The sequence below is a fragment of the Muscardinus avellanarius genome (assembly GCF_963383645.1).
Source record: "Muscardinus avellanarius genome assembly, chromosome: 5".
Taxonomy (NCBI): domain Eukaryota; kingdom Metazoa; phylum Chordata; class Mammalia; order Rodentia; family Gliridae; genus Muscardinus; species Muscardinus avellanarius.
In genome coordinates this window covers 94313113-94326776 of record NC_137790.1, presented here as the reverse complement: position 1 = coordinate 94326776, position 13664 = coordinate 94313113, and the positions used below count along the sequence as shown (strand labels likewise).

General features: G+C 36.8%; 1 protein-coding gene across 11 annotated transcripts in view; it reads right to left on the bottom strand.

Moving 5' to 3' along the window:
• Nucleotides 1–13664, bottom strand: part of PEX5L (peroxisomal biogenesis factor 5 like) — a gene marked incomplete at both ends in the record, with an annotated part of 250623 nt that overhangs the window by 46794 nt on the left and 190165 nt on the right. The gene's annotated exons all lie outside the window — the stretch shown is intronic.

Genomic DNA, 13664 nt, shown 5'->3' with positions numbered 1-13664 from the left:
CCTTTCTTCGTGTGTGTGTGTGTGTGTGTGTGTGTGTGTGTGTGTGTGTTGGTACTGGGGATGAAACCCAGGGGCATTCTACCTCCAAGCTATATCCCCAGCCTAATTTTTTATTCTTTATTTTGAAACAGGGTCTTACTAAGTTGCAGAGGGCCTCACTAAGTAGCTGAGGCTGTCTGCGAACCGTGATCCTCCGGTCTCAGCCTCCCAAATGCTGGGATTACAAGCCTGCACCACCATGCCCAGCTTCCTTTGTTTCTTTTTGATACTCAGGTTTGAACCCAGGAGCATTCTACCTCCAAGCTATATCCCAGCCCTATTTTATTTTTTACTTTGAAACAGGGACTTGCTAAATTATTGTGACTGGCCTGTGATCCTCTTTCTTAGCTTCCCAAGTACTGGGATTAGAGAACAATTAAAAAGCAGCTGAAGTCAGGCGTGGTGGCACAGGCTTGTAATCCCTGCGCTTGGGAGGTAGAGACAGGAGGATCACACAGGTTTGAAGCCAGCCTTGCTGGCTTAAGAGGCCCTGTTTCCAAATAAAAATATAAAATAGGTCTGGGAGTGTAGCCTGGAGGTAGAAGGGTTTCCAGGAACCCCAGTACCACCACCACCAAAAAAAAAAAAAAAAGCAGCTGAGCCGGGCATTGACTACTTGCTCCCTACAGACACAGGGAAGGGAACCTGAAATGTATGTGAGAATGACTCTCACATTGTCTTGGCAAGCAGAGCCTTAGAATTAGATTTGGTACACATTATTGTACTCCACCAAAGGGAAGGCTGTGGAAGCAAATTCAAACCCCTTGCAGAAGCAAGAGAACTTGTAATTATCTTGGGTTTAATCTAAAAAAAAATCAAGTCTGTATTTGAAACTGAGAATACTATATTTACTGTCAGAATAAACAATTAATTCAAAATCTTCCAGAATTGAATTAACCAACTTTCAATTAGATTTTTGTTCACAGTTTGGAGACATAAATGTCAGCTGGTTACCATACAACATAGGAAAGTTATGAGAGTTATAGTTTATAATGATACTATATCCCTTTATATATGTATATGTATATATTTTATATATGTACTAAATATGCACATGTTTAGTAACATGTTAAACTAATGTGACTTATGGTTGAGCGGAATATTTTTGTTTTGAAATTGTATGATCTCTGGGTTTATTGCATTAAAAAGAACATAAAGATTTTCTAGTTTAAAAGAAGACTACTGAGGTCACTTATAAGTGCTCTCCCTAAAAAAGATTGTGATAAAAATGTGAGGTAAAGTAAATGTTAACTAGTTCAATAGAGCCATTTCCCAGTGTATACGTATTCAAAATATGTACATGATAAAGATGTATGCATATTATTTGCAAATTAAACATAAATATTAAATAAGTTAAAATGTGCATTTTTTAAGGTCATGAAGGACCCATGAATGATGTTCAAAGAACAAGAAAGTGCTAATATTTTGTCCAAGGCACTGCCTTTTATAAGCAGGCACTTTCTCCAGTGAAATAGGACCTACTTTCCTGTGAAGCCTGACCTAACAGGACTCCATTACTGTCACTGGCTTCTTCCCTTCATCAATGTTTCACGACCTAACTGGATTATGAATCACAGGATACAAAGGGCACTGCATATCAGGAAGAAGAGGCAAAATCTCTCCAGATTCTAGGCTTACAGTTTTTATTTTCTATTCCATTTAAAACAGCAAGTACAAGTAGAATCTGACTGTGAAAATGATATTTTATTTCGATAGTACAATCACTATTAAGGGAAGTACTATTTTCCACATTGTTGGAAAGGCCTTAGGTTATTACTAAGACAAGTGTTATCTACCTTAGATTTTTCTTTTTTCTTTTTGGCCAAGGAATAATAAGATAAATGCTGTGAAACATAAGTAAATATTGAATGCAAACAGAGGCAGTTTCAAACTGAAATTAGTAGGTAATTAAGAATTAAGAGGACTTCCGGGAAGATGGTGACCAAGAAAAGCAGCGTTTACGAGTCCTGCTAAAACTCAGTCTCTGTTGCCACAAAATCAGTGCTTTTTATAGCCAGAAAACACCATCAGCAGAGAAATAAAAATGTAAACACAAGGGACAGAGGGGAAAAAAGACTAGAAGAACAACCAGAGATCAGAAATCAAGTCCCCAATGAGGCGGCAGAGCCATGCCGGCGCCATCTTCCCTCACAGCACCAGGCTCCAGAGAGGAAAGGTAAACAAGGAGCTGAAGTGAGGAGCTGCGGATCATTCGAGTGCAATTCAGCAGTTCTTTCAGCGCAATGAACTTCTAAAACTCCCAGTGGCCAAGCTCATCACCCCTTCCAGGGACTTAGAATGGAGCTCAAAACCAGAAAAGAAACATGCCAGCTTCACGGCCGAGGGCGTGGCAGAGGCACCATATTGCCAGCAGTGGCAGGGAGTTCACCCCACCCTGCCACAGCTCCAGATCTGTGCACACAATAACCGTGAGTGAAATTGTGGCCCCTAAAGGAGAAATCTCTGTACTGCACTCCCAGGGACTTGCGCAGCGTTGCTAATCTCCTTGGGCCAGATATTTTTCAGTCCAAACCAGTGAAGAAGTAGCAGTGGCAGAGATACCATACCCTAGTCGCAGCTCTCCATGGGAAAACGCCCAGCCCGGCACCCCCATGGTCTCGTGCAGCCTCGATTAACTTCCTGGGTATGAGACTTTGCGATACAACCCAGTAAAGGAGCAGTGGCGGCTGAGATTACAACAGACTCAAGATACAGAGCACCCTTAGTGAAGGCATAGTGACGCAGGGAAGGCACAAAATTCTGAAACCATGGGAAAGAGGAACAACAATAGAGCAATGAATGCCCACAACCCCACATTATCAGAACCTGATAACACAGAAATCAAGAGATCTCCAGAAGAACAAATCAGGAATATAACTATAGAAATAATACAGGAATTTGGAAAAAATTAGAGAGTCTAAAAGAAATAAAGGAAGCAATCATTGAGGTAAAGGCCTTAATTCAAAGTATAAACAATTGATTAGACCATATGGAGAATAGAATCTCACACCTAGAAGATGATCACTCCAAACAAGAATGCATAATTTCTAACTTAGAAAAAAAATCCGACAGCAGGAATCTGACATTGAAGAAATATGGGCCCATTTTAAGAGAGCTAACCTAAGAATAATTGGAATAGAGGAGGGAAAAGAAGGTGAAATCAAAGGGATCAATAATCTCTTCAAAGAAGTAATAGCAGAATATTTTCCAAGCATAGAGCAAGAGGTCGATACACAGGTCCAGGAAACTTATAAACTCCCTTTAGACAGGATCAGAGAAGAGATTCCCCATGTCACATAATTGTCAAAATGACCAATGTGGAAGCCAAACAGAGAATCTTAAAGGCAACAAAAACAAAAGGCCAAGTGACATTCAGAGACAAACCAATTAGAATCACTCCAGACTTCCCAAACCAAGTCATGAAAGCCAGAAGGGCTTAGAACATATTCCAAACTCTGAAAGAAAACAACTTCAACCAAAAATTTCCTACCCAGCAAAACTATCTATCAAATTAGATGGGCAAATAAGAAGCTTCCATGACAAACAGAAACTGGTGGAATTTATGTCTTCAAAACCAGTGCTAGAGAAAATACTCAAAGAGATTAACTACAGACTTCCGGGAAAATGGCGATGGAGAAAACTGGGGTTTACGAGCCCCGCTAACAACCAATCTCTATTACCACAAAATCAGTGCCTTTCATAGCCAGAAAACACCATCAGCAGAGAAACAAAAAATGTAATTTCAAGGGACTGAGAAAAAGAGGGCTGGAAAAACGAGACACCAGAAACCAGACCACAGTGCTGCAGCACTAGAGAAAATACTCAAAGAGATTAACTACAAAGAAGAAATAGGTAACACACACCAGAACCAGAGAAACAAGAGTTTCCATCCAACAGACAACTAAGATTAGTTATCTGTGGAGATTCATTATTTATGTTAGTCTTTTACCTATCTCTAACTTGTATTGTTTGCTTTTATTGTTGCTAATTTTTAGGATTTCTAGTTGGAATATTAATATACCTTCAGATATAGCATTTGGAAATATTTATCCCATTCTATCAGTAACTTTTAACTCTGTTTACATTGTCTTTGGATATACAATATATTTTTTTTTAGGGAGTTTATTTACCCTTTTGTTGCCTGTGCCATTGAAATCATATCCAAGAAATCACTGCCAATTTCAATGTTGTGAGGTTTTATGACCCAGATTTTCTTCTAAAAGTTTATAGTATTAATATTTATATTTAGGTCTTTTATCTATTTTGAGTTAATATTTGTATATATGTTAGGTAAGGGTCCAATTTTATTCTTTTTCATGTAATTATTATTTTTCAACAATATTTAGTTAAAATATTATTATTTCCTCCACCAAATGTTCGTGGAAACCTTGTCAAAAATAACTTGACAATATATGGAAGAATTTATCTCTAGGCTTTTATTTAACTCCAATGGTTTATATATCTGCCTTTAGAACAGCACTACACTGTTTCAATTATTGTAGATTTATATGGTTTGAAATCAGAAAATATATATCTTCTAGCTTTGTTCTTCTTCGAGATTGTTTTGGGTATCTAGAGTCCATATTCCATATCAGGATAGATCTTTTCTGAAAAATAAATAAATAAATGTATGATAGTTTCACCTAAAAAAATAGAAAAAATATTCTTTGGTAAGAAAGAAAGCAAAAAGAAATATTGAAATGTTATCTTTAAGTCATCACAAGCTTGGTATCAGACAAATGAAACTGTTATGTGAGATTATCATTGTTAATATTGGATAAATTGCTATAAAACTAGATGTCAACCACTAAGCCAAGCATGGGAAAGAGGGATGGGGAGGAAACGGGGTGGGGATCGGGTAGAGGCTAACTGGGCGATGTGTGCATGCATGTCTACAAAAGTATCAATAAAAAAATAAAAAAGAGAAAAAAATAAATTAAAAAAAAGAGATTAACTACAAAGAAGAAGTAGGTAATACACTCCAGAACCAGAGAAACAAGACTTTCCATCCAATAGACATCTAAGCAAAGAAGAATATATTCATGTGTTTATAGGTTAAAATCTTTGGAGATTCATTATTTATTTCAGTCTTTTTGTAAATTGTCTATTTGTAAATTGTATTTCTAAATCGTATTGTTTGCTTTTATTGTTGCTAATTTTTAGCATCTCTATTTGGAATGTTAATATACCTTCAGATATAGCATTTGGAAATATTTTGTCCCATCTTATCAGTAACTTTTAACTCTGCTTACATTGTCTTTGGATGTACAATATTATTTTATTTTTTAGGAAGTTTGTTTATTCTTTTGTTGCCTGTGCCTTTGAAATCATATCCAAGAAATCACTGCCAATTACAATGTTGTGAAGTGTTATGACCCAGGTTTTCTTCTAAAAGTTTATAGTCTTAAGATTTACATTTAGGTCTTTTATCTATTTTGAGTTAATATTTGTATATGGTGCTAGGTAAGGGTCCAATTTTATTCTTTTTCATGTAATTATTATTTTTCAACAATATTTAGTGAAAAGATTATTATTTCCTTCACCAAATGTTCTTGGAAACTTTGTCAAAAATAACTTGAACATATATGGAAGAATTTATTTCTAGGCTTTTTATTTTACTCCACTGGTTTATATATCTGCCTTTATAGCAGTACTACACTGTTTCAATTATTGTAGCTCTATAAGGTTTGAAACCAGAAAATGTACATCTTCTAGCTTTGTTCTTTTTCGAGACTGTCTTGGGTATTTATAGTTCATATTTCGTGTTAGGATAGATTTTTTTTCTGAAAAAAAAAATGTACAATAGTTTTACCTTAAAAAAAAAAGAAAAAATATCCTCTGCTAAGAAGGAAAGCAAAAAGAAATACTGAAATGTTATCTCCAAGTGATCAAAAGTTTGATATCAGACAAATGAATCTGTTGTGAGATTATCATTGTTAATTTTGGATAAATTGCTATAATATTAGATGTCAACCACTAAACTAAGCATTGGAAGGAGGGATGGGGAGGGAATGGGGTGGGGATTGGGTAGGGGCTAACTGGGTGATGTGTGCATGTATGTCTACACAAGCTTTTATCCCATTATGATGTATGAATACAGTGCACCAATAAAAAAATTAATAAAAAAGAATTAAGAAACTTTCCCACAATTTTGCAGTGTGCCCAGACATGCTGGTTAAGGACTGAGAATGAAATGTAGCTTCAATGCGTGGTAAAGCTAAAGCTCAGCCTTCCTTTCAACTGACTTAAAAAGAAAAATCATCCAATTTCCATTTCTTTATAGGCAAAAACTGTAATTTGGAAATACATATATATGCAGGGTTATGAAGTGCTGGATGTTGCTGGGTACTTAAACAGAAGTGTGGTAAACAAAACAATCACACCACCAGTTTGAGTTGCAGCTATGTTGAAGGCACAACTTCTATATCCACAGCTCTCAAGCTTTAGTGGACGTCAGAATCACCTGGAAGGGGTTGTTAAGTACAGACTCCTGGGTCCCTTCCCCAGAGTTTCTGACTAAGTAGGATTGGGGTGGGGCTCCAGAATCTGCCTTTCTGACAAGCTCACAGGTGATGCTGATGTTGTTGAGCTGGGGACTGCAGGAGAACTTCTGATCTTGATACTGGTATATGTGCCTGTGGCTAAAACTCCAGAGTTCACAAAAGTACTTTACCATGGCTATTTTGTTTCTTTTTTGCTAGTACTTAGTGAGGCCCTTTGGCCCTGGGTTCCAGTGCCCATTACTCAGAAAAAAAAAGATAAAAGCTCTACAGCTATTGCAACCTCCTGGAAGTACCCTGGCTCTAAGAATGGTCTCTTAATTGGTTTAAGATAATTGACTCTTAGGGTATCATACTCTTCAAAGAAGCAAACATTCTACCAGCCATTGATTGTTCTGAATAACAAGCACTATATAAAAGGAGAGAAGAAATTTAACTCTTTAAAATGAATATTGGGTTTTATCCTCTATTCAAAATTATGATTGTGATCAAAATTAAGATTTGAATATTACTGTATTTGTGGCTATGATTGTCCTAGTATTACACTGTTTCCTGACCATTACAATTGCTACTCCTGGAGGCTCAGACAATTGTCTTTTATTTACAATATTGCAAGAGATCTCTCACCAAAATGCATTTAAAAAGTTCAGTGTTGTTTTAAAAGAAATTAAAGGGGCATGTATGGTAGCGCACACCTGTAATTACAGAACTTGGTAGGTTGAAACAGGAGGTTTGCAGGTTTAAAGCCAGTATTGGCAACTTTGTGAGACTGTTTCAAAATAAAAAGTAAAAACAGCTGGGATTGTAGCTCAGAGGTAGAATGTCCCTGGGTTTGATATCCAGTGTCAACAAAAACAAAGGAGGAAGAGAGAAAGGGAGAGAGGGAGAGGGGAGGGAGGGAGGGAGGGAGGGAGAGGAGTAATTAAAGGGGAAAAAGGAATACGCTTAACTAGGTTAACTATAGAAAAGGGAAATGTAACAACTAACAAATGTTGGGTGATAGTATCACATGATCATTAAAAGCACTGTTTTTGGAGTTGGACTGCCTGAGCTCAAATCCTAGTTTACTATTCAATACTAGCTGGTGACTTTGGACAAATTACTTAATCTCTCCATATATTCTCACCTGCAAAGTATATATTTACTTATGGAGTATGAATTCAGAAGTGAGTATAATAATTCATGTAAGTAAAAATACATAGTAAGTGCCCAGTAAAAGTTGACATTTGCTATAATCTTTTTAGTTGGTGATTATTAGGTGTGACTAGTAGTTCTTTAAAAAAATCTATATTTGAGACTTCCGGGAAGATGGCGACCGAGAAAAGCGGGGCTTAAGAGCCCCGCTAACAACAAATCTCCATTACCACAAAATCAGCGCCTTTCATAGCCAGAAAACACCATCACCAGAGAAACAAAAAAATCACCAGGCTCCAGAGAGAAAGCGGACTGAGAACAGAGCTCAGAGCCACAGAGGAGATACACCGGCCTCACGCCCGAGGACGCGGCAGCAGCGCCATACTGCCGGAGGCACCGGCGAATTCACTGGACGGCTACAGCAAGCCAAGGTGAGCCACTGCGGAACAGCCAGGCGGGATTTCTCCACGCAGAGAGCGTCAAAGCTCCCAGTGGCTGAGCTCAGCACACGCTGCAGGGATTCAGAGTCGAAATCAAAACCAAGAAGAAAATGCCAGCCCCGTAGCCGAGGGTGTAGCAGCGGCGCCATATTGCCACCGGCGGCAGCAGCAGCGAATTCAGCAAGGCCAGTACAGCTACATCTGCGCACTCAAGAACAGTGAGTCAAATTGCGGGCCACAGAGGAGAAATCCCAGTACTGTACTCCCTGGGACTTGACCCAGTGGGGGAGGGGCGGTGGCAGAGATATCACACCATAGGAGAACGCCCAACCTGGCACCCCCCACAGTCTAAAGCAGCCTCTATCGACTCTCTGGGTCGGAGACTCTGTGATAAAACCCAGTAAAGGAGTAGTGTGGTCTGAGATACTACTGACTCGAGATCCAGAACACCTTAAGTGAAGTCATAGTGACCCAAGGGAAGAACTCAGAGAAGGCACAAACATCCGAAATCATGGGAAAGAGGAATAATACTGGAGCAATGAATGCACACAACCCCACAACATCAGAACCCGATAAAACTGAAAATCAGAGATTTCTAGAAGAGCAAATCAGGAAAATAACTGTAGAAATAATAGAGGTGCTTCGAAAAGAACTCAGAGCCAAAAAGAGATAAAGGATGCAATTAATGAAGTAAAGGCCTCAATCCAAAGCACAAACAACCAATTAGAACACATGGAGAACAGAATCTTACTCTTAGAAGATGAGCAATCCAAAAATGAACGCATAGTTTCTAATCTAGAAAAAAATATCCGACAGCAGGAATCTGATACTGAAGAAATATGGGCCCATTTTAAGAGAGCTAACCTAAGAATAATTGGAATAGAGGAGGGAAAAGAAAGTGAAACCAAAGGGATCAACAATCTCTTCAAGGAAGTAATAGCAGAAAATTTTCCAGACATAGAGCAAGAGGTCGATACACAGGTCCAGGAAACTTATAGAACTCCCTTTAGACAGGATTGGAGAAGAGGATCCCCACGCCACATAATTGTCAAAATGACCAATGTGGAAGCCAAGCAGAGAATCTTAAAGGCAACAAAAGCAAAGGGCCAAGTGACATTCAGAGGCAAACCAATTAGAATCACTCCAGACTTCCCAAACCAAGTTATGAGAGCCAGAAGGGTTTGGAGTAACATATTCCCAATTCTGAAAGAAAACAACTTCCAGCCAAAAATTTCCTACCCAGCAAAACTTTCTATCAAATTAGATGGAGAAATAAGAAGCTTCCATGACAAACAGAAACTGAAGGAATTTATGTCTTCAAAACCAGCGCTAGAGAAAATACTCAAAGAGATTAACTACAAAGAAGAAATAGGTAACACACACCAGAACTAGAGAAACAAGATTTTCCATCCAAAAGACAACTAAGATTGGTTATCTGTGGAGATTCATTATTTATGTTAGTCTTTTACCTATCTCTAAAGGGTATTGTTTGCCTTTATTGTTGTTAATTTTTAGGATTTCTAGTTGGAATATTAATATACCTTCAGATATAGCAATTGGAAATATTTTATCCCATTCTATTAGTAACTGTTAACTCTGTTTACACTGTCTTTGGATATACAATTTTTTTTTATTTTTTAGGGAGTTTGTATACTCTTCTGTTGCCTGTTCCATTGAAATCATAACCAAGAAATCACTGCCAATTTCAACGTTGTGAGGTTTAATGACCCAGATTTTCTCCTAAAAGTTTATAGTCTTAAGATTTATATTTAGGTCTTTTATCTATTTTGAATTAATATTTGTATATGGGATTAGGTAAGGGTCCAATTTTATTCTTTTCCATGTAATTATTATTTTTTAACAATATTTAGTTAAAAGATTATTTTTTCCACCACCCAATGTTTGTGGAAACCTTGTCAAAAATAGCTTGACAATATAGGGAAGAATTTAGCTCCAGGCTTTTATTTAACTCCAATGGTTTATATATCTGCCTTTAGAATAGTACTACACTGTTTCAATTATTGTAGCTTTATATGGTTTGAAATCAGAAAATATATATCTTCTAGCTTTGTTCTTTTTCAAGATCGTTTTCTGTACCTAGAGTCCATATTCCATATTAGGATAGATTTTTTTCTGAAAAATAAATATATAAATATATGATAGTTTCACCTAAAAAATAGAAAAAAAATATTCTCTGGTAAGAAAGAAAGTAAAAAGAAATATTGAAATGTCATCTTTAAGTCATCAAAAGCTTGGTATCAGACAAATGAAACTGTTATTTGAGATTACCATTTTTAATTTTAGTTAAATTGCCATAATACTAGATGTCAACTACTAAGCCAAGCATGGGAGGGAGGGATAGGGAGAGAATGGGGTGGGGATTGGGTGGGGGCTGACTGGGAAAAGTGTGCAAGTATGTCTACAAAAGTATGTATCCTACTATGATGTATGAATACAGTGCACCAATAAAAAAAAAAGTAAAAAAAAAAAATCTATATTTAAAGCACTTCTGTTTAGTGGCCAATGGGAAACTAATTGGATTCTTAGAGTGAAACAAGATAAATATCACCCTCATTGAGATGTTTGGGATTTGTAAAAATTAGTCAACAGACATTTATCATGAAAGGTACACAAAGAAATCTGTCTCTCACGTGGCAAGAATAAAATATTTTTGACAGAGTGCAGCAACACATGGTCGCTATCTCCATACAACTATGACATTCTATGCAGAGCATCAAGGTAAATGCTGCTTTTGAAAAGAGATGGATAGAGCTGAGCATGGTGGTGCATTCTTGCAATCCCAGTACTTGGGAGACTGAGGTAGGAGGATTACAGGTTCATAGTCAGCCTCAGCTGCTTAGTGAGGCCCTCAGCAACTTAGTGAGAGCCTATTTCAAAATAAAAAAAAATGAAATAGGCCTGGGGGTATAGTCCAGAGGCAGAATGGTTGTGGGTTCAACCTCTAGTACCTCAAAGAAGAGAAAAGAAAGAAAAAATTAGAAAAGACATGAGAAGTTTGTTATCAGGCTATAAGTGAAACAAGTTTCAAAACTTATCAAGAATATAATTTTGCCTATTTTATTCTGCCTCATTACTTTCATTGTTATATTTGATAAATGATGTTTTACTTCTTATCATCCCTAGTTTTTACTTCAATAGATATATGTTGAGAATCTATTATGTATTGGTTTCCTATTATGCTGAAAACAATCTTGCCAATTTCTTTCTCTTTCTCTTGACTCTTTCTGTGTTCCTTCCTTCTACATTTCCTCCCTTCCTCTTCCTTTCTCTCTTCCTTTCTCTCTTTCTTTCTTTCTTTCTTTTCTTTCTTTTTCTTCATTATTAGTTTACTCTGTGTGGCCCAGAGGAGAAAAAGGGATGTTGATATGATTCCTGTACTCTCTTCCAGCAAGAAAAACTTTTAGTAGTTATGGCATGTTTAATTATTTACATTAGATATATAAAGGTCTAATACTTCATATAACCTAATTTATCTTTGTTTGCACTGCTTCTCTTAGCCTATGGCTTTATGGGGGTAGACATTCATGTGTATTTGTTGAATTGAAATGGAATAAAATGGAAATTCATTAGTATTTGTTTACAAGAAAAGGAGTTGGGAATGAACTTGGGAGGAGGAGGCACAAAATTGTATACATGGTAACAAATCTGCTGACAATCCTAATTTGTTTCATAAAGTTTCTTGAAGAAAGTGACAAATATTATTTCAAATTAGTTAACTCACATTAACCTTATAAAAGTAAATAATGATCAGGGGTTGCAATGGAAAGAGAAACAGATGGTGTGTGAGTTAGCTCGAGTACATCACAGGATATGGCTGATATGAAGTTGTCTGTGGTTAAGCACAGGGCTTTAGAAACTGTCCAATGTGATTGGAATTCTAGCTCCTTTTCTTTTGAGCTGAGTCACTGGGAAAATTATTTCTCTCTAAAACACATTTTTCATCTGAGAAGTGGAGATAATATGAGCTCCCAAGTTTATTTTAAGCTTTTCAAAAACTATATGAGATATAATCTCATATTGCACACATGATATTTAATAAACGACAGCTGTTAATATACATTCTTTTTATATGACTCACTTAAAAGAAAACCTATTTGCACTTAAAGTTTTAATCATTCTGATTGGGATGATGACTATGTGAACGGAAGCTTTCTCTGTGCCAAAGCCGACAAAATCAGAGTTAGCTGATTGTGACTAAGCATTTGGAGAGCCTGCTGTCGCACATTCTGGTGAAATCCAACTGAGGTCTGCAAGAGCCTGTCTTGGAGCTCTCCTTCCAGTGTCCAAATTGAAAAGGAAATGCTTGAACTATCATTCTTTAGCAGAGGCTAAATTCTTCTTTTATTTCACCTATCACTATCCTAACTCATTTAATGAAAAGGCTAACTTTACTTCATTTCTTTCAATTCTGCAAATGTATTCTAGTTTATTTTTTTATTTTTTATTATTTTTTGGTGGTACTGGGGTTCCTGGAAGCCCTTCTACCTCCGGGCTACACTCCCAGACCTATTTTATATTTTTGAAACAGGGTCTCTTACGCCAGCGCGGCTGGCTTCAAACCTGCGTGATCCTCCTGTCTCCGCCTCCCAAGCGCGGGGATTACAAGTGTGCGCCACCATGCCCGGCCCGTATTTTAGTTTTTGAAATTGTATGATTTACTTAAACTATGAAACCTAGGGGATACTAATTGTAAAGCTTGCACAAGTATCAAGAAACTGTATTGTTAAGTACCTAGAGATTATATCATTTATTATAATCTGCCATTTTGTTTAGTGTATTCAATACACTGAAATAGACTCTATTGTTTTTCCCTTTTCCCATCTTGAAAACAAAATGAGAAAACATAAGAATTCTTCATATTCTGAGCTTCCATTTCCTTTGTGATTCTGAAATGTGATTTTAAAACTTGGCTCCTAAATAGTTCCTCCCCTGTTGAATCACTCTTAGGATAATTTATGTTGACTTGAGAGAGAAAACATTTCCTTGATTTTCCTGTGAACTACTGGAGTGAGAGTGAAGCAGTTATAGGTTTTGATAAGGTTAAATTGCATATTCTAATGGTTTGAAAGTCAGTTATAAGTTGAATTTCATACCACTTTCATTAGAATTTTACTGTATCTCCATTAAGAGGCCATATATTTAAGAGTAGTATGTCCCTAATGGTGAAAACTATTCATTTTTTAAATTAAAAGTGGATTAATCAGTCCATTCTTATTGCTTTTCTTAAGTGACTTGGTTTTTCAGGTGTAGCATTAAATCTCAGATTCATGATATTTTCTTTGGTCAACCATAGGCTGGAATCAAAAATAGAAGATTATAGATTTCTTGGTATAGGCAAATCTTGATAAGTAATCAGGAAATTTTTAAAATTTATTTTTGTGGTACTGGGGATGGAACCTAGGGACGTTCTACCTCTGAGCTACAACCCCAGCCCTATTTTATTATTTTATTTGGAAACATGGTTTCACTAAGTTCCAGGGGGCTTCACTAAATTGCTGAGGCTGGCCATGAACCTGCGATCCTCCTGTCT